This window comes from Gordionus sp. m RMFG-2023, chromosome 1, assembly GCF_954871325.1.
Source record: "Gordionus sp. m RMFG-2023 chromosome 1, tfGorSpeb1-WG-v2, whole genome shotgun sequence".
Taxonomy (NCBI): domain Eukaryota; kingdom Metazoa; phylum Nematomorpha; class Gordioida; order Chordodea; family Parachordodidae; genus Gordionus; species Gordionus sp. m RMFG-2023.
Genome location: NC_088775.1, coordinates 19,286,616 through 19,310,844, shown reverse-complemented (window position 1 = coordinate 19,310,844; position 24,229 = coordinate 19,286,616). Strand labels below are relative to the sequence as shown.

At 27.9% G+C, this 24,229-nt stretch overlaps 1 long non-coding RNA gene across 2 annotated transcripts in view; it reads left to right on the top strand.

The window, feature by feature from the left end:
- LOC135922235 (uncharacterized) overlaps nt 1-24,229 on the top strand; it is a 30,943-nt gene extending 6,714 nt beyond the window's left edge. For both annotated transcript variants that reach the window (XR_010570804.1, XR_010570803.1), the window contains one exon: nt 23,973-24,229. This is a non-coding gene — a long non-coding RNA (uncharacterized LOC135922235). The remainder of the gene's footprint in view (nt 1-23,972) is intronic.

Here is a 24,229-nt window from a genome sequence, read left to right as displayed (position 1 = left end):
TCAAATAAAGGAATATCTTAAATAAGCCCCAATATTCAAGTATTATTAATATATTTTTTTATAATTCATATCTAAATTTTTAGAATATATTTTACCAAAACAATCAAATAAAGGAATATCACTTCTTGAAGTTTGTAATACCTTTCAAAGCGAAAAAGGAGAAATAAAATTGATTTTACTTAATATAAAGCATTTTTTAATTGAAAAATTTGTTTTACACCAGTATCATTTTATTTCTTTTTTCTCTGTCCCAAATTCAAGCAATTACGTATGTAGTCAGGGACAGATCGCAAGATGACAGAAAACTATATAAAAGATTATATTAAATTACAAGAGGCTCAGGAAGTAAATGAAATACCATCGACCAGTCAAATTACGACTGTTGTTAAACAAACTGAATCGTTTATGACAAATGGGGCAATGGTAATCCTGGTAATATGTCAATACCCGATGATGAATATTATAATTACATAAATAAAAAAATAGATGAAACATTTAAGGTGGATAATTTGTTAGAGTGGTGGGCGGCTCATCAAAGCGAATTTCCAATTTTAGCAAAATTGGCAAAACGGGTATTGGCAATTCCTGCTTCAAGTGCAAGCTGTGAGGGGAATTTTTCCACTACTGGGAGAATTCTTGAAGAAAGAAGAAGTAATCTTCAACCTGAAAAGATAGATATGCTTCTCTTTCTTCATGATAATTTGTGAATTTTTAATATCTTTCTTGAATATAGGGTTTCGTCAATCATGCTGGTTTTTTTGCAAACTGTCAAATATTTATTGCATTTATTATATTTACCTTGAGTCATGAAAGTTTTTAATCCAACATTTTTCATTTTTTTTTTTTACAATATTATATAATACAATTATCTTCTTTTGTTAAAAATTTATACTACAAAATAAATTATATTAATATTGTGCAATTAGATTATATTTTCAAAATACTATTTATTATACATGCATTTTTTTAAATAGCGATTTATTTTTATTTTATAAATTAAATAATAAATTAAATACAATATATTATATTCTCAAAATATTTTCCATTTTTATAAATTAAATATTAGTTTTATTTTTTTTAAATGCAATATAAAATATAGTATATGCTCAAAATATTATTACCATCTTTATGAATATTAGCTTTATTTTTATAAATGCAATATAAAATATAGTATATGCTCAAAATATCCATTTTTATAAATAACTTTATAATTTTTATAAATTCAATATAATATTCTCAAAATATTAGCTTTTTACATGTATTTTTTAAATAATAAGCGATAATACTCGCTGAAAAATATCGTAAAATACCTCATAGGTGAATTTTTGTATATACCAGGTCAAATTAAAAAATCCGGGCCGGGCCATAAAAAATTTTTTAAAAAAATATCCGGGCCGGGCCGCGCCTAAAAAATTTAAAACCGGGCCGGGCCGTGCAAATGGTACCTCTGCAGGTCTCTGATAATTATATACAATAAAAAACTCTGCCAGTAGTACAACGCCATTTTATAACTCACTCAATTTACCCAACACAACTCTAAAACTAAAATTAATAATTTGATGCATACCTGTGATTAATTGATCTTCATCCACTTGGTTTTTTATCTTTATTTTTTTATTTATTTTTTGTGTTTTTTAAATGCTTTATAAAACTAAATCCATAAGTATTAACATTTTTATATTTATATTTTTTTCTCTTTTTTTTTCCTTTATTTATATTTTTAGTTGATATTTGGTTTAAAAAATATGTATATATAAGTAATCTAAATTATGGAAAAAACCTAATGGCTAAGTTATTTCTTATCCACACCACTTACTATTGCAACACCAACAACATCACCGCTTTCTTTCACAGGTGCTTTGTCAAGTTCCTTCATGAGTCCAACAACCTCCTTATTGACATCAATTCCATACAGCTTAGCGGCTCATAAACAGCTGCAGTAAGTGGTGTGGATAAGAAATAACTTAGCCATTAGGTTTTTTTCATAATTTAGATTACTTATATATACATATTTCTTTAAACCAAATATTAACTAAAATTAAAAAAAAAGAAAAAAATATAAATATAAATATAAAAATGTTCTATAATAAGCATTATTTGGTTTAAATAAATAAGTAATATAAGTAATCAAAATTATGAAAAAAACCTAATGGCTAAGTATTTAATATCCACAACACTTACTGTTGCAACACCAACAACAGCACCGCTTTCTTTCACAGGTGATATGACAATTTCCTTCATGAGTCCAACAACCTCCTTATTGACATCAACTCCTTACAGCTTAGCGATTTGCTCATAAACAGCGGCCCCAGCCGAGATCCCAGATCAAAGCAAATCCTTCGTTTTGCCTGCTGTTGATATATTCCCGTAAATTTTTAGCATAATCCGAGCTGTAATCTTCATCGGACTTGTATAGCTCATTCTTGTAGTGAGGAGATTGCATCAGCGTACTGGCCTTCATGACTACCTCACCATAAGTTCCTGTTTTCTCAATATACTTATTCCCGTCATTATCGTCAAATTCAATCTTGTGCTTTAGTGCTTCCACTCCTTCGCACAAGTATGCAAATCCAATGTGATATATTGCTGGGTACTTGTCTATCTCTGTAATCTTTTCCTTCAATGTTTTGAAGTCATAGAGGTCGGGGACTAAGACAATGGTGTTAGACCTCACCATCCTTTTGAAGAAGACATGCGCTACGTAGTGTCTCGCGGTGCCAGCTGGGTTGCTGTTTATTCTGAGGGATAAATCCGCTGTAGGGATAATCCGACCTGTTTCTTTCATATCCAACACAGGTACAGCCAAAGCGACATTCTTTAAACCAAGCTGCTTTTCCCATCACATCATCCTCTCCATTATTTCCCTCTATTGTTAAAGTTTGACTTTTGATTCTAACACTTCGATTCCGCTTAGTTCTTCTTCCCAGAATTAAACTACAAACCCATATACATAATACTAGCAATGCTCCAATAATATTATACTGAACTTCCCAATATTTTATAAATTTAAAACTCTTCATATTTATAAAAAATTTACTATCACTTAAAATAAAAATTTTGATAACCTGTAATGTTAATAGATACGACAGAATTAATAATGTGAATACACTAATTATACACATATACATAAATTTTTTTAACTAATTCACTCCTCTAACGATTATTTTAATCTATTTTACTTTTAACAACACTATTTATCTATCCAATTCAATTCTAACTCTTTAAATATAATTATACTAATATTTAAACACAATTGTATAGTTTATTCAACTCTAATTACCTTAAATTATTCCACAAATCTTATCAACAACAACTCGGTCAGGTCACAGCACCAATAAAATTGCTCAATGACATCGTTGTAAGTTAGACGTGAAAAAAGGAAATCAATAACTAGCTAATAAGAAATATTAAAAAAAGCGCCGCAATTACAAAGAATAAAGCAAGGAATAAAGCCAAGGTGTAAGCAAAGTAAATGGCGAATTTGAAGGACGTGATTACATTTGAGAATGACATCAAAGTTTATAATCGGGATGAATTCGAAGAACGGGGCATTCAAAGGAGGCCTAGCAGCAGGCATGGAGTTAGCTTTAGCAGATGAAGACAAGTTGGCCGTTGTACACATAGAAGAAGCGGTTGCAGAATCCGATGTCAAAATTTACCACCCATTTCTCCTCAGCACTATATGGTGGATGACATTTTCTTTCTAACATAAATACGCCAATCTCCATCAGGTACTGTGGTGTTTCCCCTGTAGCATACGAGATTGAAATTGAAGCAGACATACACAGACCCTAAGGCTATCTTATCACACTTCGATATTCTCTGATAAGAAGAGCTGCGAATTATATCATACATTGCATATTTACCATACTTTCGAAACGTCTGAATGGGTGGTAAATTTTGACATCGGATTCTGCAACCGCTTCTTCTATGTGTACAACGGCCAACTTGTCTTCATCTGCTAAAGCCAACTCCATGCCTGCTGCTAGGCCTCCTTCAAATGCCCCATTAAATGTCGGTAGCGCGACTGGTGCTTCGAACTCATCCCGATTATAAACTTTGATGTCATTCTCAAATGTTTTCACGTCCTTCAAATTCGCCATTTGCTTTGCTTGCGCCTTGGCTTTATTCCTTGCTTTATTCTTTGTAATTGCGGAGCTTTTTTTTGTATTTCTTATTAGCTAGTTATTGATTTCTTTTTTTCACGTCTCACTTACAACGATGTCGTTGAGCACCCACCCTTATTGGTGCTGTGACTTGACCGAGTTGTTGTTGATAAGATTTGTAGAATAATTTAAGGTAATTGGAGTTGAATAAACTATACAATTGTGTTTAAATACTAGTATAATTATATTTAAAGAGTTAGAATTGAATTGGTAGATAAATAGTATTGTTAAATTAAAGTAAAATAGATTAAAATAATCGTTAGAGGAGCGAATTAGTTAATAAATATGTATATGTGTATAATTAGTGTAATCACATTATTAATTCTGTCGTATCTATTAGGTTATCAAAATTTTTATTTTAAAAGTGATAGTAAATTGGAAGAAGAACTAAGCGGAATAGAAGTGTTAGAATCAAAGGTCAAACTTTAACAATGGAGGGAAATAATGGAGAGGATGATGTGATGGGAAAAGCAGCTTGGTTTAAAGAATGTCGCTCTGGCTGTACCAGTGTTAGATATGAAAGAAACAGGTCGGATTATCCCTACAGCGGATTTATCCCTCAGAATAAACGGCAACCCAGCTGGCACCGCGAGACACTACGTAGCGCATGCCTTCTTCAAAAGGATGGTGAGGTCTAACACCATTGTCTTAGTCCCCGACCTCTATGACTTCAAAACATTGAAGGAAAAGATTACAGAGATAGACAAGTACCCAGCAATATATCACATTGGATTTACATACTTGTGCGAAGGAGTGGAAGCACAGGTTTTTTTCATAATTTAGATTACTTATATATACATATTTCTTTAAACCAAATATTAACTAAAAATATAAAAAAAGGAAAACGAAAAAAATTTAAATATAAATATAAAAATGTCAATACTTAGGGATTTAGTTTTATAATAAACATTTAAAAAACACAAAAAAATAAATAAAAAAATAAAGATAAAAAACCGAGTAGATGAAGATCAGCTAATCACAGGTATGCATCAAATTATTAATTTTAGTTTTCGAGTTGTGTTGGGTAAATTGAGTAAGTTATAAAATGGCGTTGTACTACTAGCAGAGTTTTTTATTGTATATAATTATCATAATATACACTATTTAAAAAAAATGCACATCTAAAATAATATATTCATTGCACATATGTATTTTATATTCGATTTACAACGATTGCACTTTAAAATCAAATACATCACATGTTAAATATAAAAAAAACACATACTCAATATATCAAATCAATTAATTACACATATAAATATTATAGAGAATAAAATTGCTGCACTTATAAAATCAGGCACCGATCATATTGTAAATAGATATTAATAAGATTCAAATAAAAAAATTAAGAAAATATATAATTTTTACGTTAATAATTTCATTAACTTTGAGCCTTTGCTCAAATATACAAGAATATCTTCTAGTTCAATCTGCTCTAATAGTTTTCGTTCGACTGACATCATTAAAAACGCTTCTAATCTTTCTTGGTCAATATTAGCTTTCAGCCTATTTTTATAAATTTTAATTTACTATATTTTCTTGCAATTAACTTGTGTAAATGACAAAGTTAAAATGTATTCATATGCCAAAAATAAATTAACTTGTATGCTTATTGTATCTTTTAAGAATTTCATACACGCATATTAAACACTTGTTACATTTATTATCACACTCTGAGTTGTTATCATATTGTAATATTTCATCTTCTTCATTTGACTCCTCACTTGTACATACGATATCATGGCCCTTTTTATTTAATTCTACTACCAAATCTTTGAATACACTGGCAAATGAACATAATTAGTTACGTAATTTAACACTCAATATATATACCAATTGTGCCAGTTTTTCCAAGGCCTTTTCAGAAATATCTTTACTATTTATTTCATCAAAGTCTTGGATGCAAATAGTGCACATTCAAAATAAGTTCTCAATTCGTAGAAAACCGTTCTGACAAGCTGTTTATAATTTGAATACTTCTAACCTATAAAGGTCAATCGATTCTTGAGGACGTTCATCTTGGCATTTGTCACTATATATTCTCTTCGCTCGTCCTATTCGATTTTTTGGCAGAGCATTCTGTACCCTGATACTATCCGGGAGCTTTAAATATGAAAATGTTTCAATTAAATTAGAGCCATTTTATTGCTTTATTTTGAATCGATGATACAGAAGACTTAGCCTCTTCTAACATTTTCCATGATGATAAAGTCCTTATATGACAGTAGCCTCATTCTTTCAAAAATTTCCAAATATATTATAGCTGTACTTAGATTCTTAAATTTACATAAATTATCAATTTGTCTCAAATGATTTATTATCTATTATAAATTGAGTGCATTTATCATTATTGGGGGCAATCTCTATTTACCATATATCCATTTAAGGGCTTTTTCTCGTGCCCACCACCTTATCTTACCTATTTTTTGCAACCTTCTCAACTTATTTTAGCCAGATGAATTATTCTGTTTCACCCAAGTTTAATAAATGTAGAATTTTAACACAAAAACTGCACTTTATTATTAATTTATTTTTCACATTCAAAATTATATATATCTAATATAATAATCGATATCATCTATATTTTTAACAATTAATAATAATAATAATAATTGATTGACATCCTTCTAAATATAATCCCATAAACTAAATATAATATAAACTAAATATAAATATTTTATTATTTACAACATGTCCACCCAAATATGGCCAAGGACATGTACACTAAATTAATGAAAATAAATTTACAAAAATGAATGTACTAAAAATTTATCACAATAAAATTTTTAATCATCTTGTCTTAATAATTTAATTTCTTCCATCTCGATATCAGTGTATTCCTCTCCTTTCTTGGTTGATCTCGAATCTCTTCCGGTTTCATGGAATAACTAATATGACCTACACTTGTAAGATCGAAATCACTCTTTTTCATGGACTTCTGTAAAGAATTCATGGGCCTATCTCTTGAATATAATCTATTTCCTTGATACGTCCTCGGCGGCCACACCCGATTGCCATAATGTTTAACTCGAGAATCCACTTCATACACTTTATTGTAATCCACCAATCCCAATTTTCCTTTTTTGGTCACATTATAATTATTCGAAGATCTCGGTTGATCACCATCTTCCTCACTGTAAAATTTAGGAGTAATTTTTTTTCTTAATAGATACGCCGGTGTTTTACATTTATCAAGTAAATGATCAGAACTCTGGCAGCGAAAACACTTCCTGCCAGTATAAGATGGTTTCTTTATTTTCAAGTCATTCACAGACTTTGGGATTACAATTATCTTGAGAAAAAATGTTTCACAATCTATTAAGGGTAATTCTTTAATCATTTTTAAATCAATTTTTATAAAAATCTCTTTTTTTTAAATGGCAAAAATAATAAAAATTCTTTTTTTCTTTTAATGGAAAAAAAAATAAATATTCTTTTAAAATCATAAAAATACTTTATCCCCCCTTTTTTTAAAAAAAAATAAATTTCATTTCTGTTTTTCCTAATTCCCTATTTCACATTTTCCTACACACAAAAATATTTTAAACCTTTGTATGTTTTGAATTAACCATTTTATTTCTATCCATAAACATTTTATTTTCTTCATTTATTAATAGCACAATTCATTAATAACCAACACTTCTGTTTTATTTTGCATTTTATTAATTAAACAATTTAACTACACCGTTCGTTTTGTTTTTATCTTACAAACAACACGCTTCGATAAACTCGATCAATTTTTATCCATTTTTTTTTAAAAAAAAACTTAAATCATTGGAAAAATTTGTTAAGTCAAACCTCAATTTACATCATCATGAAAAATTGAGTAAGTTACGCCTCAACTTAAATCATCAGGAAAATTGAGTAAGTAGAATAAATAAGAATTAACCAGATCAAAATACCATGATAAATGGAATTACCATAATACTGCTAATTTTTATAATTAGACTAATATTCACATAATTCTAAGTATACTTTAATTTTATATCACATTGACTTCGGTTCCCATTACTTCTAGAATAACTTAACATATTAATGTTATATCATATTAACTTTAAAATAACATAAATTTGAGACTACATTAATTTTGGATATCATGTTTCGGGAATAACCTCAATTTTATAATACATTAATTTTTGGGAATAACATCAATCTGAAAATAACTAGTAGTTTACCTACGTATTTTCAATTGATCGTTATGACGGATTCCCTTAATTCCGTCTATAAACTCCACACGATTTATTTTGTTTCCTAAATTCCCATTTTTTTTTCTTATTCTCAAAAATTCTAGCCCAAATCATTTGTCCCACAGGAAATTTTATGTTGTTTCTATCACATGGTAATTTACTAACACTTCCCTTTGATTTAAGAAAATCTAAAGGTAATCTGGTCCTTCGACCTAAAAATAATTCCACAGGAGTAAAACCTTCTTTATTTTTAGAATTATTATAATACAACTGAGCCATCCAAATTTTAGTTTTTTCTATTTTGGCATTTTTTATCCAATTTTTCACTATGGCTACCATTCTTTCAGCCTGACCATTAGAACTAGAATGATATGGCTGAGTCACGATGTTTTATTTGCAACGAAGTACAAAAATGTTTAAAATTTTCACTTATAAACGCTGGCCCTCCATCTGACACAATAGTTTTAGGAATACCAAACTTTGACCATAATTTTTTTAACAATTTGATAACAACTTTGGTTGTTAACCCATTAACCTCTTCATATTTAATCCACTTAGAATATGAATCTACAATTAAGAAATATGTTTTTTTATCCAAGTCAAAAAAATCAATATGAACCCTTTCCCATGGTTGATTTGACTTTGGCCATATACCTCCCATTTCTCTACGGGGCATTGTGGCACAGGTATTACATGGTACACATTTATTTGTAATTTTTTCAATTTCTAAATTCATACCAGGCCACCACACATATTCACGAGCCCATGATTTCATTTTATTTTGACCCTGATGACCTGCATGTAATAAACATAAAATCGTATCCCTCAATTTATATGGGACTACAGCACGATTTCCCCGCATTATACAATCTTCCACAATTGATAATTCTTTTTGTATTTTCTTATACGCATTTTGTTTAATTTTCCAATTTTTTTTCCCTATCAAACACAATTTCACTTGCTTAAAATCCCTGTCTTTCAAAGTATTCAATTTAAGGTCTTCCCACGTTGTAGGACCTCCCTTTAATATACAAGATAAATTACACACTAAAGCATCTTCCCTATCCAAAATTATAATATCAATTATTTCCTCTGATCCTAATCTAGACAACACATCAGACAAATTATTTTCCTTTCCTCGCCGATATTTAATTTCCACATTGAAACTTCTTACAAGTAACAACCACCGTTGTAATCTTGGGGACATCATCAATTCTTTGATATGTTTTTTGAACAAATGAATCAATGGTTTATGATCAGTATAAATCACAAATTTTTTACCAATCAAATATTCACGACACTTGGTTAACCCAAAAATAACCGCTAAGGCTTCCTGTTCAATCACAGAATACCTAGTTTCAACTTCATGAAAAATTCTTGAAAAAAAAATAATTGGTCTTTCTAACCCATCAATTATATGTAACAATGCGCTTTCAACACCCTTGTTGGATGCATCCACTGCTAAAATTATTTCTAAATCATTATTAAAACACACTAAAATAAGTTCTTCACCAATTTTCTTTTTCAAAATCTCAAAAGCATTTTGTTGTTCAAATTCCCATTCAAAATGAACCCCTTTTTTTAATAAATCGTACAATGGAGATGCCACCTTTGCAAAATTCTCCACAAAACGATGATAATAATTTACCATGCCCAAAAAAGATTGTACTTCAGCTTTGTTACTTGGCTGATTCATATTAAATATATTTTTTAAATTTTTATCAAGAGGCTTCACTTCCACCCCATTTATTAGATTACCTAAATATATTACTTCAGTTACACCTAGAACACTTTTTTCTTTGCTAGCCCTCAAGCCCTTATCACGAATTCTCTTGAAAACTTCTTCAAGACGTTTATTATGCTGTTCTGGCGTCACCCCAGTTATCAGCACATCATCCATATAGTAAAATACACCTTCTAGCCCCTGAAAAACAGATGCCATGGTACGTTGGAAAATAGGTGCTGAAACACTTAATCCTAATGGTAATCTGCAAAACGCAAATAATCCTTTAGGTGTAGTTATCGTTAATAATTTTTGAATTTCCTCTTTAAAGGTAATTGTAAATAAGCTGACGAAAAATCAACTTTAGAAAAATATTTTGCACCTTTAAAACTGGCCAAAATTTCTTCAATTCGGGGTAATGGATATTTAAATTCAACAACCCACCTGTTTAAAGTTAATCTAAAATCAGCACATAGTCTTAACTTTCCATTAGCTTTTTTCACTGGAACTAATGGGCTAGCCCATTCACTATAATCCACCGGAATAATAATACCATCTTTAACCCAATGGTCTAGTTCGTCATTAATTTCCTTTTTCCACTCAAAAGGAACTCGTCGACATGCTAGAAAAATAGGTGAAAATCCCTCTTTTAATTTCACATCCACTTTATAATCATTAAGACATCGCAAATTGTCTTCAAAAATTATACCATATTTTTCCATTAAAATAGATATATCTTCACACATTCTCTTCAATATAATGACCTCTAAATCAACAATTTGATTTTCATTCATTTCAGTTTTATTTTGAACATTATCCAAGTTAACCATTAATTTCTCGGAAATTTCACACGTATCAGTATAATAGAAGGATTCACTTCCTTTTCTATTAAATCTGATGTTACTATTTCATGAATTTTATTTTTAACATTATTATTCATAATTTTGCATTTAGTATTTTTTAGTAACAAATCACTATTTTTTGAAAAAATATTCCAATAGTTGTTCATGGGACCAATTTTAATAATCCAATCCCAACATAATTGTTTCTACATCTTTTTCTACCACCCATAAGTCAAGAAAAATTGTTAAATCATTTGAAATCACTCCTAATTTAGTTTTACCCAAAACCAAAATTTCAGACCCATCAAATTGTTTAACACACATGTTTTCTTTCTCGAGTGTACCCTCAGGCCAATATTTATAATAATTTGCTCTAGACATTATTGAAATGCTTGCCTCAGTGTCAAACAACATTTCTATATTCTGTCTATCAAATTTTATATTTATACGAGGACACGAACGCTGACTAATTTCTCTTCCAATCATTAAAATTTTATACATTTTCATTAACTGAATTATATTTATTATATTTGAATCACTATTAATATCATTAATATACATGTCTAAATTCAACTCTGAATTTAATGGCCTCTGAATATCCATACTTTTTTTATTAAATATATTGGAATTATTTTTAACTACACTATATATATTACGAATTTTATTATTAATATAGGATTTTTCAATTTTTACATGATTCTCTTTCAAATCATATAGTCATTGCAATTCACTCACGAATTGAACACAATTCATGGCCACATGACCCATTTTCTCACATTTAAAACACATTCGGTCATTATCTTTATTGTTCATATCTTTTTCACTTGTATTTAAAATCACCGAATCTTTTATATTACGTACTACTGGATTTAGCAATACCGGTGGTCTTTTTGGAAAACCATATTTAAAATTTGCTTCTTTCACTATGCAATTTTTTTAATATGACCTGTAAAACCACATCGATGACAAATTATATCATTTTTATCATTTAATTTTACATTCACATTTTCATCGATCTTTCGCTCACGCGTAAAACAATTTTTCCCATATGACCCCTCCGGCCACAAATATCACAATTTTCACTAAAATTATAATTTTTATTTCTAATTGTATCTATATCTTTAGAAATATTCTTCAAATTTTCTTTAATTTCTTTTATATCATTTGAAATTACACCTTCATTTTCATTTCTTTTAACAAGTACATTATAATCTTTTACAACCTTCACAGGTTTATTAATCACAATTTCAGAAATTTTTTCAGAAATTTCACTCATAAATGAATCTAAACTAACATTTATATCTTTTGACGTCATAATACTTTTACCAACAATAGGCATTTAACTAGTATTTGACTTCTCATTCCCACTGGAATTACTTATTTTCTGGATATTTAAATTTCTAAGTTCACTTAAAATCAAATTTAAACTATTTTTTAGATCTTCAGAAAAATCTAAAAATTTATCAGATGTCATAGGATTCAAATCCACAACATTAGAATCATCTAACATACTCACTTTATTTGTAAAATACTTATTCTTAATTATCTTAATTAAATGTACAATAAAAATCAATGAAATATATAAGATGAAAAAAATTAGAGCTGTAACCACACAATTGGTCACATCCAATTTATCGAAACTCGAATTAAATACTTTAACAAAATTATTCTTATAAACTTGCATTTTATTAAAGTTAGAATTCCTATGATTACTAATAAAAAAATAAACCATGTTCTCATTAAAATTTTAATAATAATAATTTTATCCTAAATAATAATTGCGTTGTGTGTAACAAGATATTTAATAAAGACAATATATTTTTATTTACCTTTTTTATCCTGATTCGAATGATCCTTCAAATTTCTTCCTCGAATAAAAATGATCTTCTTTAGGAATTGCGTCCTATAAATTTATTTCTCTTTATTTAAATATTCTTCCCAGTAAAATTTCGATCCTGGTTCAACGTGTACCACTTTAATAAATGTAGAATTTTAACACAAAAACTGCACTTTATTATTAATTTATTTTTCACATTCAAAATTATATATACCTAATATAATAATCGATATTATCTATATTTTTAACAATCAATAATAATAATTGATTGACATCCTTCTAAATATAATCCCATAAACTAAATATAAATATTTTATTATTTATAACACCAAGCATCCATCTTTTTATCTGATTCACCGACCTGAATTTTATTTGATTTCAATGAATTAAGAACAAGAAATGTTGGCTATATTATTTCTACAATAAATCAATGTATAAAAATATAATATAATAAATTAATCAAAACTTAGCTTTCACTCTACTCAAACGGAAGCGTTTTCACTTCATTTGAAAAAAAATATAAAGAAAAGAACACGGTAATGATGTATAGCGTCAAGCGACGTTATTGATATTTTATGCATTAAAATATTGTAAACGACATGACAATTCTCAAGGAATGTGACATTCAAATCATAGAGGTATCATTAAAAAACAATAAATGATAAAAGAAAATAATGTGAACATAATAATATTTTTTTTTCTAATCGGCCTCTTTTTTAATATTTTCCTCTGATCGGCCCCAAAAATCGACATTTTCTTGCGGCCTCGTGGGCAAAATGCCCACCTGGTCTTATGGCCATTCCACCCGTGACTACGGCTGCTTTCGGGGAACGCAAATAGTCAATATTTTATATTAATTAATTGTAATATTATTTTTATAGCTTTTTAAATAGTTTTATATAGTTAAATATCTTATTTTAGATTTATATTTTTAATGTATCCAATTGTATTGTATTTACCTAAATATAAAAATAATGAACTAATTAACTATAGCTATGGACTGAGACACATAAATTTTAATGGATACAGTGAAAATCTAATTAACGATATTATATCGTTTCAATCCAATTTTGATATTTTATATATATAAATTAACGAAATAAATATAAATGTTAATAAATATTTAATTTACAAGTTATTTTTGAATGATAATTGTGGGTCTATAAATTATATTCAGTCGGAATATATTGAGTATGATCAATTGGATCAGTATATTTTCTCAATACAATATATAAAGTTTCTCGCCCATTTTAAGAATAAAAATAGATCGTTTATACTTTTATTTTAGTAGGCTATTTTTTATGGCAGATAGTTAAGTTTTTTCAACCTAATGCAATTTTTGTTTCTAAATACCTGAATATTTAATTTTAAGTTATATAAATAATTTTCAATTTTGGCTCCTTCCTTAGATCCAATTACAATTTATATTCCGATCGAAATATTAAGCCCGGTCCGAATTCTAAAAAAATTTTATATTCAAGCTTGGACCGGCCCGGATTTTAAAATTTTGATTTTCAAGTCTGGACACTACGAGATTTTTATAATTTCAAGCCCGTCCTGGGATTGTTTTGAAAATTTTTTGGTCCGGCCCAGAATTTTAATCAGCTTACGTACACCGACCCTGAATTCTTAAAATTATTTTTTGAATAATTTTGGCTGTATTCAAATTGTTTCAAAGAGAAATCGAAAATATCAGCAGTAAATGAATATTAAAAGTTCCAGTGTATGATTTTCCGATTGATTATTTTAAAAAAATTTAAAAATCGAACCCCAGTAGGTTTAAATTTTTAGACCGTGGGGGGGGGGGGGGAGTCCGAAAAGGGCCTATATAGGTCTCTAATTTAAGTATTCCAATTCAGAACCTTGAGATTGATTAGTTTTCTTAATTTATGAAGGTTAAGCCCTAATTGACACAGGAATACAGTTTTGTTTAATATACCAATTATTTCAATGCATCAATTGGGGAATATATTGGTTAAACTCATAGGGATTTACACCCTCTCTCCTATCCCCACTTCCCCCCAAAAAATCCCCCCTCCCTACACCCTCTTTCTCTAAAAATATATATGGTTGCAAATTACTTCCCCCCCCCTCGTCATGTAGACATTTGTGACTAGGCCTCGATTTACTTATGTGATAATTAAATTTAAACTCGACAAATCAGGGGCATGGAACGGATTATTCGGGACATATCCAGGGAATAGACTTTGGGGAAATTATGGAACGCTATCGAAATGGGTACTATTCCTAGAATGTTTCGAAAGTTATGAAAATTGTTTATATAATTATAAAGACACGCAAATACTTTTCTAATTTTTGAAGTCGTCATCTTTGAAATTATAATGGGCAAAATTGTTTTGCTAGGCCGTTATTTTATAAAATCAAAATCAACCTAAGTATGAGATCTGCAAAGCCCGGCTACGCTATCAGGCAGGGATTTTAAATAAATTAAACCGGGCCAGGCCGAGAAAAAATTATAAAGGGCTGGGTCTAGTCAGGCAAGTCTTACATAAAAAATTTCGCGCTAGGCCTGGCAATTAAATAAAAAACATTCGGGCTAGACTTAGATTTCATAACATTTATTAATTATGTAGGATTTCTTTATAATGAAAAAAAAGTTAGTAAATTAAAAAGATTATTCAATTCAAACAGAAAATACCACCTCTACTTACCCCCCCCCCCCCCACGCTCTATTTTTTAATTTAAATATACCCAAAAAGTTAAAAAAATCCCAGGGATATAGACTCTTATACAATAAAAGGGTCTAGGTTCAGGAATAAAATTTAAAAAAGGGCACGGGTTCCAAGTTTAGGGTTTGGAGAACATAAAGAAATAATGACTCAAATCATTATATACTTAATTTACAAATAAAAAATTATAAAATTTAATAAATAATTTATATTTTAAATGTTTTATTTAATTTAGCCTCAATATCATTAATTAAATATTATTACCTACACTTAGACATGTGCGCCGACAGCATTATCGGTGGCGGCGTTTCTTTTTTAAAACGATCGATTGGCGGTGACGAATTGATTAAGATGCCGAAAAATCGGCGGTTGCAGAGCGGCGTCAAATATTTTTCTAACTTAAATTTTTTTAATCAAGATTACAAATTCATTGGAAACACTTTTAAAATAAAATTTATGAATTTATGTTTTATTATGTTTATTACCATAATTTAATAATTTTAAGTTATAATTATCTATATAAATTATTTTATTTAGATTTATAGGAATAATGATCTTTTAGACTTTAAAGTGAGTCCAGCTATGGAAAATACACGCTCGCTGAATATAGCTGGAACGCATAGGACCTTTCTAGCTAATATCGAAAGTTTAAGAAGATATAATGCTCTTATCTTCCAAAAATCTAAGACATCTTTTATCTCTAAATTATAAGGCGATAATAATGAATAACACTCTTTTCCTAGACTAGTTAAATAGTCTTGTTGTTCCAAATTATTGTTATGAATAGATCAATGTTTCGTACCAATGACTTGAGATAATTAAATTCTGAAGCAACTTCCGTCATTTCACTCGGTTAATTCGTCCGTGTAAGGCCACAGAGAGGTAGCGTGTTAACATAAAAATTGCACCGTATTAATATTTTTTCCTTTAAATATTCATTTACTATGATTTTAGGTTGAAAACGAGGATCCAAAAGTGCTCCTAACACCTAAGAAAAATAAAACAAAGAGAAATAATATTTAAAACATTAATTTATGTATTTTAAAATACTACCTGAAGATCGGTTATTGGAAATCTATGATCAAATTTAATAAGCATATTTTGTTTAAGGGATGCTACTGGAGGACTATCATATTCTTTTACAATTAAATGAATTTTAATTTCACTACAAAATAATAAGGATAAATTTATAGTAACTCCTCTTTGGACGTAGTATTGTAAAACGGCTCGATTTGAGTCATTTTTTAAAAACGGCTAACTCAATATTTTAGCTAGAAAAATATTGCCTAAGCCTCGAGATCTGGATAATATATTGTTTAGACCTTTGTTCCTTCTATGAACAAAATCAATATTTTTCTGGATAAAATATTGAATTAGCCGTTTTTAAAAATAGGGTTAAAACAAGCCGTTTAACAACATTGGACGGATAAAAATTCAGCAGTTTTTTTTAAGAAAATTTAAAAGTTCATGCAGCAAGTCCCAATCAGAGTTAAATAATTTGAGAATCGATTTCTCCATTCTATTTAATAGATTATTTATAGAATTTATGTTATTGCCCTCACACTTTTCAGCATTATTAAAATATTATACCAACTAGGCATTTAATTTTAAGGTTTTATGTTTTTTCTCATGATTATGATTTCATGCACTATCATCAAACCCAAAACGATCTTCATAAAAAGGATCATTATCATCCAAATCTAAAATATCCAAATGATATCGATTCAAAATATTTCTTATTTTCGATATATAGTTTATATTTTCAAAATCCACTGTTTTGAATCTTAAGGCAACTGTAATTTCTCTCACTTTTTTACTGAAATTTTCTATTTTATTAACTTTTTTTATTCCATCGGCAGTTACTAGATTATGTAATCCATGCCCCAAACATAAATGATAGTCATATTCTCCTAGACGAACACTTTTCTTTACATTAGGTTCTGCTTCCGGAACCATTTGAATTTTCTTGGACCCTAATTCAAATTCATTTTCAACTTTTTCTATCACGGAAGGAATAGTTTCAGCGGTATGTTTTTGAGTGACATGATGTGTCGTCAATGTATAAAATAAATATTAAAATTAATATCTATTTCATTTCGCCGTCTATATTTGTCGGTCCACATATCAAAAGTTTTGAAAATTTTGACCAATATTAATTTGTTAACATATTTATGCTTCATTGATAAATACTAAACATCTAATACACGCCTCCAGCTAAGTGTTGTTCTATTTGGTAAATCTTTTATATCTGAAATAATGCTATATTTCTACATAATACAAAGTTAATAATAAAAACATGCCTTGAAAAATTCAAAGTTTTTTTAAAATATTTTATTATAAAAATTAAATATTTTTACAGTTAAAATAAAAATTAAGATTACCCTATAAAAATTTATAATGATTTTACAAATAATCTTTAGAAAATCTTGCATTCCAGTATTATTTATAGAAGAGAATGGCATTAAATCCTTGCAATACATGAGAACATAATTCCTTACCAGAATCCATTTTTTATCTTTTATAGGGTCAATTGTATCTTTTACAATAGGTTTGAAAAATAATTTTAAATTTTGTTTAGATATTTCTCCTTTACATTACAAGTCATGTTTGTCAAGTAAATGTTTTATTAAGTTTGATGTGCTGATATTTTTTGAAAAAGATTTGATTGGAGAACTAGTTAAAATAATTCACAAATATTTTAAAAATAATCAAAAAATTTACTCTGAAAATGAATAATTATTCATCTTCAACATTTTTATCAAGTGCTACTTGCGAGCATATATTACAAAAGACTTTATATGCAGCAGCAACACTGGTTCTCTTATTATTTGTGCCAGTTTTTAATATTTAGGATCCAAAATGTTTCTATGCAAAAGAAGGGTTTGCAAGGATATTCTGTATTTTGTTATAGGGTATTGCAATGCTGCATCCATAATTGTTTTAGTACTGCTATGTTTATATATGTTATAATGGCAATAAAATAGAAATCATTAATTAGAATTTCCTTTTATGATAAAAAAATATTATTTATATGATGAGTTGTAGATTGCATTAAGAAAACATTGTATTACTCCTTATACAATAAATGATGGTCTTATACGAAATATTTTAAACACAAAAATTAAGAGAATAAAATAATAATAATATTTCAATAACATTCCTGTAAATTACTAGCCTAATCTTATCTTATCTAGCACATTGGTCGCAGACCTGCTCAGAGTGAGCGAACGTATATTATATGGAATATAGACAGCGTCTATATGAGCGAGGAAATGAGGGAGGGGGGGAAGGGGAGGGGGGGGAGGGGGGGGGCATTTTGCATCCAATTTTTTTTGAGGATAGTAGGGGGTAGGCGCCTTTAATGGGGGGTTAGGATAAATTTTTGGAGGTTATCTATTAAATTTTGAGATGAAATATGACAAAATATATTGCCGTAAAAATTAATACTTTTATTATAGACCTATTATAATATAATTATATTTCTGATCATCGACCAACTCTATATATTGCAAACAATCATAGACATTTTTTTCCAAATAAAACTTTTCTCAGCAAGCTCATAATGCTATAATAATGCATTCATTGTAATTATGTTGTTTTTAATTGAATTCATTATCTAAAAAATAACTCCTTTATATTCACAAAATTTTGATATTTGGTAGATAAAATAATTTAAGTTATTCTTGTTAAAATTTCTGAAAGGAGTTATTATAATTAAAAAGGTGTAATTAATAATGGGGAAACAGAACTGCAAATTTTTTAGGGGGCTAGGCATAGGTTTTCGAGGGGGGTTTGCATCCAGTGAAAATCCTGTCTTTGTAGACGCTAATTTTGACTAATAATATTTATTAATTTTAAAAAATAAAATACCATTTTTTTATAATTCCAAAAATATTTAATATTATTTTTCTTCTAATTACAATTCATAAATAATATATAAAATAAATATTATTTTTATAAAAAATATTTATCACGCCGCCAAATTTTTACATCGGCGGAGGCGTGTTTAGCGCCGACACTTTTTGGCAGCGGCGTCGGCGTCATCAAAAATCACCGGCGGCGCACATGTCTACTTACCCTACAAAACATAGGCGCATCCAGTATTTTGCTAATGGGGGGAGCATTATTAGGTGAGTTTTTTCCCTATCAATTTTATTCAAGATCGTTAGATCCACTTATTGTAGGCCTGTGGCTTTAATCGATTTTTATAAAAATAATTTTGGGTTTTCACTTTTTTTATAAAAATGCCTTTTTCCTAAAAATTTTGAAATTTGCCCTTATTTTAAAAATTTATTATCTTTTACAAATTTTTCTTTCAAAATCTTCCTTATAGTAATATATATTATACAATTTTTGGAGGGAGGGGTGTGGAGGGGGTGAAATTTTATTAGCTTTAAATGTTATTTACGAGAATAGACAAATTTGAGGTGGGGGGGGGGGCATCTTTAGTTACGCGCCTGCTACAAAATTCATAATATTTAATTTATATAAGAAATAAAGTATTATTACTTATACTTATACTATAAAAATCACAATATTTCACTTTCTAAAATTAATATAAATTAAAATAAACTAATTACCTATAAATGAAAGTTAAAAAACCAGAAAATTTGAAAAATGCTAAGGGAAAAAAAACTGTCTTCACAAAATAAATTTTTAATTTATTTTATATTTTATGGATTTAAAGAAGAAAATATATTTTTTAAATATTATTCATAATATTTTTTGTTAACACTGAGGACTAGGGATGTCACATAGGGAAAATTTCCCGGGAAACTTTGAAATATACCGGAAATGTTCCCTATAGCTTCCCCAATTTTATTTTATGTTTCTTTGATCAAATAATCAGGATTTTTATCATATTTTTAAAAAATATATTTTTCCCTCTTGGTTCATATATTATAATTGTTTTTGGTTTTTGTATATACGTTCATTTTCTATAATATAGCTCAACTCTAGTAATCTTCATCGGTAGGAAATTTTTTTTATTGACTGAAATATATTTAAATTTTTTAAAAAGTTAAAGAGATATAGGATAGGTTAGACCAACTTCCTCATCTAATTTTAATTCAATTACTAATAAATTTTATTTCTGAAAAATAATTTAATGAAATATTTTGATTTTTATGTTAAATTGTCAATTTTCCTTTGGAAAAAATTATTTTAATATTTAAAAACAGCATATAAAATTCTCTCAAGATATTTACTCAGTAAAAATTTGTTAAACAGTGAATATGAAAGGATTAGAAATATAGTAACTGAAAGATAAGATAAAAATTTGACCCTTATTAATGGTTGGATAAATATAAGAGTTGGAATGTTATGAATTTTAATATGGCAACAAGGTCCCTTTTCTATAAATTAATTGATATACATATTGGAAAATATATATATATATAGTGAAGTTATTAAAGTAATTGAAGATATAGGATATACAAATTAACATCATAATAAAAGATAATGCAAATAATAAAGAAAGACTGGAAACTTGTAAGAAATAAATATTCAATTATCGAATGCATAGAGTTCGCATCTCATGGACCTAATTTGCTTTTAAAGGATCTAGCAAATAACTTATTGCCAATTTAAATTTTTATAGCAAAAGAAGTATAATAAAATATGTAAAATTCAACAATCTTTTACACATTTAAGGAAAAAAACTACTTTGATAAAAATAGAATTGTTTCCAGTTGCCTAGCTTAACTCGTTGGACAGTTTAGTTTTGAAAATTAATAATTTGTTAAAAAATAAAAGTTTGCGGCAATGCATCCTTTTTTAGAGATAAGAAACTTAATCTTCTTGATGTTTTTTAAATTATTGCATAACTATATAATTTTATAAAGTCAGTTCTACACAAAAAGATAGTTGAAGCCAACAATTCATATTTATCTGACCTTCCTCAAGTATTTATTTATATCAAGCAGATCTCTTACTGAACGACATTACAGAGTCGAATATATTTAAAAAAACCAGAAAAATATTTTGTTGCCGGAATAAATACTACATTACCCTGCTCATATTCTTGATCCAAGATATTGTGAATTTAATTTCAAAGACAGTGAAGTTGATAAAGGATAAGATGTTAAACCGATTTTCTGATACCTAAATTTCGATGCTACGGGACAAATGACAAGTTACTCGATTTTGAGGTCTGGAATCGTTTTCATCTTCAAAAGAAGATAACAAATTAAATAATTAAAATTATGTTTAAATAATTTTTTAATAGTCTAAATATTTTTAATAAAACATAAAAAAAATTCAATATTGACCTCTAAAATAATTTTTTAAGGGAAATTTCCATTTTTCTAGTGATGTTAAAAGTTACTTTTGAAACATAACTAGTTACAGTTACTAGTTACATTGGCAAAAACATAACTAGTTACAGTTACTAGTTACATTTTTACAAAAGTAACTAGTTATTAGTTACAGTTATTTTCAAAAATAACTATTTACTTACTTTATACTTCCTTCATATGCGCATTATTTATTTATTGAATGCATTTATTTTATATAAAATAAATTAGGATAAACAAAGTATAATCAGTTATTTAAAATAATATACAATTTATTTATATAAAAAAATATCGCAAAATTGAATATTTACATCGAATATAAAAATATATATTTGCATTGAAAAAAAAACATTTATTTTTCATAAAACTTAGAATCTAATAAATGTTTATTTGCTTTTAACAACAAATTAATTTCCAAGTTATTATCTAGGAGACGTGCTCGTTTATCTCCAAAAATGAGCTTACCTAGACTGAATAAGCGCTCTACGGGAGCACTTGATGTTAGAACAACATTATATTTAATAAAGAGTAATTTTAACTTTGGGAAATCGTTATATAAAAAAAAGTGTTGTTATTAGATTTGATAAAGTTTTCTATAAGTTCATTATCCAGAATATTTTGGCGCTTTAGGTCAAAAAATCCAACTACATCAAGTGATGTTGGTTTTGAGCATGATTCTTTCGTCTGGGATTCACTTTGAGGTATTAAGGTATTTATTAAATTTAAAATTTCCTCCTTTTTTGCTTTATTCCTTTCTTGCCTAATTCAAGGCCAGTCAGTTTTAAATAAAGGGTGAAGAATTGCAGCAATGATTATGTCATTATCATAAAGATTATTAAACCTATGACATGATATTATTAATTTATAAATAATTATTTGATTTTAGTTATCTTTTTTTAATACTAGCTAATATAGTATCCTTTAGAGGTTGACAATATTTTAATCCCTGCACATCTGCCATACATATAAGTATTTGTGTTATTGTTGGGAACAATCAGACATTTTCACAAAATTTTAAATTAATAAATTTAATTTAAAAAATTAATTTAATTTAAAATTAATTTATCACAACATATAAAAAATAAAATTAATTATTTTAATATATCTTTAAAAGTAACTAGTTACTTGTTACTTTTGGCAGTTACATTTCAAAATTTTTAACTAGTTACAGTTACTAGTTAATTTTAAAAATATAACTAGTTACCTTAACATCACTACATTTTTCCCCCAAATTTCCGAGGAAATTTCTCTCAATTATAGTTTCCCGGGAAATTTGCCATACCTAGAATTTATGAACCCTCTACTTTTAAAAAGGGTCCGGGTTTGGGTTCACCAAAAATACGGTTTGGGTTCAAATCCTTAAAAAGATACTTTTATTATTTATTAATTATATTTCTTTTCTTATAAAATATAATCGCCATTATTTATTTAAATATCAAATATATAATATTAACAATTAGAGACTATACAAATATACTATTAAAAACGATATAAAATAGAAAATAGAAAATTATTCTAAAGAGGGATGGGGGGGGGGAGGGGGTGTTAAATAAATTTTAAAAACGATGGGATAAAAAGCCTATTGTTATAAGATTTGATGAATAGAGGATGAAATGAATTATCAATAAAAATATAATTTTATTTTATACTTAATAAAAATAATTTCATATAATTCTATTCCCTATGTTAATTTTTTTATGGTAGCCAGGACATTTTTTTATGAATTAAGCTAGATGTTGATTAATACTATTTGAAAGAAATATTTCAATATGCCTATTTATGTGTATTCTATTTTAAGAGCTGTTTAACTAAAATATTAAATCTATAAATAATATAGTTAATTAACATAAAATTAAATAAGTAATTTATGATATGATCTAATAACAAATACAGTACTGGTGCAGAGATATTAAACACAATTACTATGAAACAGTTAGATAGCCATTCAAGAGAGAGATATAAGAGCCTTAAAAATACGATCAAACGTAGAATAACATAATCCCATTATTTTTAAAGAGTAACATTAAATTTCAAATGATTCCCCTCATTATTTGAAAAGGTTTATCTTAAATTGTCCAATATTTGACCTCTAAGCGCAATTTTCGTTGTAGATATAAAGAGCTGAAACACAGCCTTGTACGCCATTTTGATCCTAATTTAATTAAGGCCAAATTGAATCAGAACTTTCGATGTTTATTAAACTAATTTTATATATTATAATATTTTTAATTAAGGCTCTCTCATTTCTTATACTCGAAGTTGCAGTCCCGAATATTTTCCCACAAAATGTGAAAATCTAAAATCAAATACATTACACCTTCATTATCTAAACGATTCCCTATTATTTAAAGAACCAAAAGTTATCAATATTTGCGTCAAATCGTGTCCAACTAATTCATGCAACTCTTTGCCCTTAGATCAGACATCCCGTGGTCCATCTCGATATCAAACTAATAATAACTTAATTCTATGCATTTTATACATATCTATA